The 6000-nt window shown below is 36.0% G+C and overlaps 1 long non-coding RNA gene across 1 annotated transcript in view; it reads right to left on the reverse strand.

The window, feature by feature from the left end:
- LOC139591948 (uncharacterized) overlaps window positions 1-1380 on the reverse strand; it is a 68145-nt gene extending 66765 nt beyond the window's left edge. The window contains exon 1 of the long non-coding RNA XR_011679808.1: window positions 1223-1380. This is a non-coding gene — a long non-coding RNA (uncharacterized lncRNA). The remainder of the gene's footprint in view (window positions 1-1222) is intronic.
- Window positions 1381-6000: the final 4620 nt, after the last annotated feature.

Consider the following 6000-nt stretch of genomic DNA (forward strand, 5'->3'; position numbering starts at 1 on the left):
TTCCATGTATAGTTTACATCCAGCTTTTGTTATTTCCTGGATTATGTAGAGATACTGAGTTTCTTTACAGAAATCAAATTCTACTTCTACATCACTCATAAATACTCATTGATTACTAATTCCTATTATTCATGCCTCAAACTAGTAATTTTCTGCCAAAGTATGTTTGACAAGACTGCTACATCTGCCCTGGGAGATTAAAGTTCAGAGATTTGTGTTCCACAGATCCTCTAAGTGGAGGATTGTGTCTTTTAGCACAACAGTTGAGAATTTGGAGTGTAAATAGCAAAAAGTATTGGTCTTAACAGGACGTCTGCACACATTTTAAATTTGCAGGACAAATTATCAGAATTTAATTGTATAATTCTCAGTACCTTACAGATCAATCTATTGCCAAAATCTGGTGAATACTAACATTGCTTTATACCACTAAAAGTCTTGAAAAGAATATTTGAAAATAGCAGGCACATTTGCATTAGAAATTAACACTGAAAATACAATATGCATTCACACTCCCATGTGGACTTTAACACATGCAGAATTAAAACTGAAAGAAATTGCAGAAGGTATTTTCAGCTTAATGGCTTAGTCTGTGGACAAGCCTTAATTTTCTAGAACAAGAGTTTCACAAACAAATAAATCATCAGGGACAAGAGATGCCTGGTATTGTAATTTAATTGTGCTCCAAAGAGAACTTGCACTAGCATGTCTTAGGCCAAGAGTCTGCTTACTAGGTAGGTTCCATAAAATGACAGTCCCAAATGATTTTAGGACATATATTCAAATATCCATATATCCGTAGATCTCAGTTTTGATGAGGCTAGTAATGTCTGATATATCAGTGTTTATTTAATCAGTGTATATATTAAATTAACACTGATATATCAGTGTTAATTTAATCACACATATTTACATGAAATTTATAAATTTTATTCAGACTATTTTATCAACAATAGAAAGACAGAAAAATGCATGTGTATAAAATTGTATGCAGTTGATAGTAATACCTTTAGATTACTGACTACTAGATAAGGTAAACTTTAACAGTATCAGGTTTGTCAGCAATACAAATACATTTCCTCTTCTGCAAAATTTATCTTTGATGCACTAATATAAATAAAACAAGATAAGTATATGTAATCTAAAAGCATTTTGCAGATATGAGCATTATTTTTCACCTATAAAAAATCAGTGAACAGCTGATAGCTTGAGTATTACTCACTGCATCACTTCAGATGATTCCTCTCCTTTGAGTTGTTTTGATGGTTTGGGTTGGGGGTTTTTTGTTTGGTTGCTTTTTTTTTCCTGTATTCAGAAAATCAGAAATTAATAGGCAATATCTTATGAAACAAGAAAGATGACAAATTACTGTAGCCATGGTGACAGCATTACAACTCAGAATTAGATTAGTGAGTTATGAAAAAATACCACATGCACACACTCTGTATCTTTTCATTTACACTTTCACAAATTCAGAAATCAATTCAACTGTTAAAGCTTAGATATTTATATAACTGAGCACATATGACTCTAAAGTGGAAAGAATTCACTTCCTCATTTTTATAATAACTATTTGTGGATGACAAAATGTTATATCAGTTATGCTAAGTTATAGGGAGAATGATTGCCTAACAGAGGCTGATATTTGAACATACAGGCTTCTACAAACTTTCTCATTCTTTTGGATTCAGAGAGTGTAAGAACCACATCAGGTTTGCCAGCCTTTGCATATTTTCATTACATATACTACAGTGCAATAAATCATAACATAATGCTTCTCAGATGCCTTTCATTCATTTAGTTTATGTCTGTGTTGGCTTGCAAACCACATTTCTGAAAAACAAAATTAAGGATATTTATATTAAAAATCTCAATGTGGTGATGTTAAAAGAAACACTGGACATAAATAGACAGATACATTTCATTCTGTGTCACATATATGTTGTTTTTTCTTATTAAGGCAAGGTATCCATTTTCAGATATATCCAGATGTTTAGGTTTATCTGTTGATACTCAAATTCCTCAAAATATGTTAAAAAAAGAGAAGGAAAGGGAAAGGGAAGAAAAAAGAAAAAAGAAAAAAAAGAAAAGAAAAGAAAAGAAAAGAAAAGAAAAGAAAAGAAAAGAAAAGAAAAGAAAAGAAAAGAAAAGAAAAGAAAAGAAAAGAAGACTGAGTATAAACTAAGGCATAAATAGTCTTCTTAGGTACCTAGTCCTGTTGAAATAGCAGCTTGAATCAATAGCCTATTTACTCAGTCTGAACATTATTTCATCTTCTTCTATTTTTATATCAGTACCAGCATGTGCCATAGTTTACTTCCTCCTAGCAAATAATTCATTATTTTATTATAAGCAAAAAGCAGAAATTGTCCAGAATGTTATTAAAACATGATTCATCAGTTCTGTGATGTTCTCTTTCTAATAAGACAGCAGTGGCTCTAGACAGTTCATTAGTGTAAATGATTGGAGTGTTGCATGTCATTTTCCAAGTTCTACTATAGTAACTGTTTATATCAGTCTGGCATTTGATACAGAGGGTCAGCAGTGACATTTCAAGCAGAAGAGCTTGAATATCATAGTCTTGGAGTTCAGAATTTTATTTGCCATCCAAGAGTCTCAAACTCTGACATTTTTCTCCAAGACTTCAATTGTTTTCTGAAGAGACAATATAAAATATATTTCCCTCTATGTACCATTGAATGCTGAAATGCTAAAAGCACCCTATTTCAAGAAATATGGGTCTCATTCTTCTGTAACTAGCTTGCAAAGACAGACAAAATAATATGATCCTTCAATTGAAAAAGAAATATAAACTCAGCATTAAATAATAAATCTGTTAATACTCTACATCTATCCTATGCAGTTTATACTGATGGTAAAGATCCAGGTGCTGCCTTATTAAATCTCTAATGGCTTTTTTAAAATTACTAATTCAACAGCACAGATGAAATATTAAAAAAAAAAACCTCGGAAAAAACAGTTGTAGAGGAACTCTAATAATTTCCCTGAGTTCAATATGGCTCATAAACTATTTACCACTGCTCAGAGACACTACATTCTCTATATACAAACTCCTAAGGGAATGGAGAAGTAGAAATAGGTAAATGTGGAACACTCCATCCCAGTGGGGATGAAGTGTTCATCCCATAAGGGAATTGCTAAAGATTCAAAAGAAAATATTTTATTTTCTGCAGACACAATGCAGCTATTTGATGGGACAGCTGAGCTGTGGTATGTGCCTGGAAGTCTAGGCATGTTCTCTGCCATAACTATATTTTTGACTATGTGTCTGGGGATATCTTCAATGTAAAATTCATTGTTACTGTAACAAAAAGCACATAAAAATGACCAGTAAATCTTGCTCAACTCCAATGCTTGGTAGGAGAAAATATCTGAAGGTATATTTCAATAATTGTCCTGCCATAGTAGTATTCCTGGTCCACTCTGAAGATGTTTTCCAAGTAGAAAATAACCTGTCTTGTTTGTTTCATGTGACATTTAGTAGTTCACAGATTAGAGACAGCAGGGAGTTAGACAGTTAGAAGTAAGTGTGGTGGTGTGGTCACATCTCCTGTTCTGTGCTTGTCACCATCCTTAGAGAGGGAGTGTCTCTTCTCAGTCTTTATTAGTGTGGTTCAAAGAGTAATGGAGTCTAACAACACATTACAAATCAAGCTTTACGGAGGCAGTAAGAAAGATAAGCAATAACATTCCCATGCAGTACCAAAATCATAGAATCATAGAATGGCTTGGGTTAGAAGGAGACCTTGAAAGTTCATCTTGTTCCAACCTCCCTGCCGTGGACAGACACTTTCAATTAGATGAGGTTGGTCAGAGCCCCATTCAGCTTTGCTTTGAACACTTCCAGGGATAGGGCATCCAAAACTTCCTTGGGCAACCTGTTCCAATATCTTGCCACCATCACAGTAAAGACTTTTTTCTAATATCTAATCTAAATCTACTTGCCATCAATTTGAACCCACCCATTCACCTTTTCCCCATCATTACATATTATTGTAAATAATCTTGCCACATCATTTCTGAAAGTTCCCTTCAGGTACTGGAAGGCCACAATTAGGTTGTCCCAAAACCTTCCCTTTTCCAGGCTCAACAATGCCAATTCTCAGCCTTTTGTCATGGGGAAGGTGCTCCAGCCCTCTGACCAATTCTGTGGCCCTCCTGTGGACTCACTCCCACAGATCCATGTCCTTGCTGTGCTGGGACCCCAGAGCTGATGCAGCCCTGCAGGTGGGGTCAGAGCAGAGCAGGGGGGCAGAGTCCCCTCCCTGTCCCTGCTGCCCACGCTGCTTTGGATGCAGCCCAGGACACGTTTGGCTCTCTGGGCTGTGAGTGCCCATGGCTGGGTCATGCCCAGCCTCTCACCCACTCAGTGAGTCATACAGTGATTCACCTGACCACAGATAACAGGTACAGGATGATCGGTGACATCATGGCTCTGCTGGAATGGGCAGACCCTTAATGTATAGATGAGCCAACAGTAAAAGCCAGTGGCACAAATGCTTTTCAGATTAAGAGTTGTGCTATGCCTTAGGTCCACCAAGGATTGCAACTGGAGAAAATCAGACCTTACACAGCAGTAGTGTGCCCTGCATGTCAACGGGTTGATGTGGGCCTGCCTATGTAATGATATTGGTCAAGGGGCAGGGTGTCAGTTACTTTGGCCCTCCTGGAAATTTCTACGTCCCTGCTCCTGCAAGTATTTTCTGGCCTTCCTTACTCTAAATGAGTTGAGTTGGTAAGTTTCAACTGTTTAAACCACTGAGGATAACCTTGCTTGTTTTGATTGCACCAGGTTCACTCTGTCTGTCAACCTGTCTGCCTTTCCAGAGTGCAGCAAAGAAAGGCTACCATATATAATTGAGAAAGTACAGGCTAGGCTGACTTGATAGCCTCTTTAGCTCTATACCTCTGCAGCAAAGCAGAGTACATAAACACCAATTAAGAATTTTAGACAGATTATGGGAGTTTTCAAAGTATTCAGCACTGACCTAATTTTCTTTAAGCTGTCATTTTACCATCAGAGAATTAGATCTGGACTTTCAGAACTAGTTTAGAACTTATTTGTTCTGATAAGCCTCCCCTACAATATTTAACATATTAACAGCAAGAAATGTCATTTGAGAGAATGAAATAGTTAGTTTACCTAAAGCTCCAGTCTTTGTGGACATATGCTATTAATCAAACTTCTTTTGCTAGCAGTCATCAAGAAAATGCTGTTGGCATACCAAGAAATGTTAAACTATGTGAATATTTTGAATAGAATGAGTTTAAATGAGAGCAAACAAAGAAGCCTTAAAATTATGAGTAATGTCAAGTAACTTAAAAGGCCTAAAGGGTATTTATGAATTGAAATAGCTATAGAGCTACCTAGTGGACAAGTTCTGAACTGTGAAACCGATGTAATTTAAAAATGTGCTTCCAAAATTTTCACAAAAAATAAACGAGCTTGGCTCTTTTTAAACCCAAACATTATTTTAATAAAACATGTTAATAGGAACCAACTAACACAAGATGTCAGCTTTGGGGGCTGAAGACCATTTTTGTAGGGACATCATATCACCTAATTATAGACTTTACTTCAAGTTTGTACAATTATCATTCCTAAGACTTTCTGAGCTTTAGAAATTTGTACCAGGGCACAATTTTTTTCTAAGACCTTATGGTGAGCTGACGGGCCAGTAACTAAGCCACTCACTCATTTTCTCTGCTCCCATTGGGATGAAGGAGAGAAGAGGAAGACCATAAACATGGAAACTCATGAATAAATATACAGACTGTTTGATAAGTGAAAGAAAGACATTTCAGCCTTTGGATATCTCCCATATCAGAAAACTACAGAAAAATAGATTACTATGAAGGAAAAAAGTGAGGAAATGGTGCCAAAAAATCAAAACAAAAACCTCCTAACTAAACTACTTTAAAAATACAGCAAAACAGCAGAAAGTGCAGTCTCATTAGCATTACTTACTGCCAGGAATT

This window comes from Agelaius tricolor, unplaced genomic scaffold (assembly GCF_023055355.1).
Source record: "Agelaius tricolor isolate 1412-34295 unplaced genomic scaffold, bAgeTri1.0.p SCAF_7, whole genome shotgun sequence".
NCBI lineage: Eukaryota > Metazoa > Chordata > Aves > Passeriformes > Icteridae > Agelaius > Agelaius tricolor.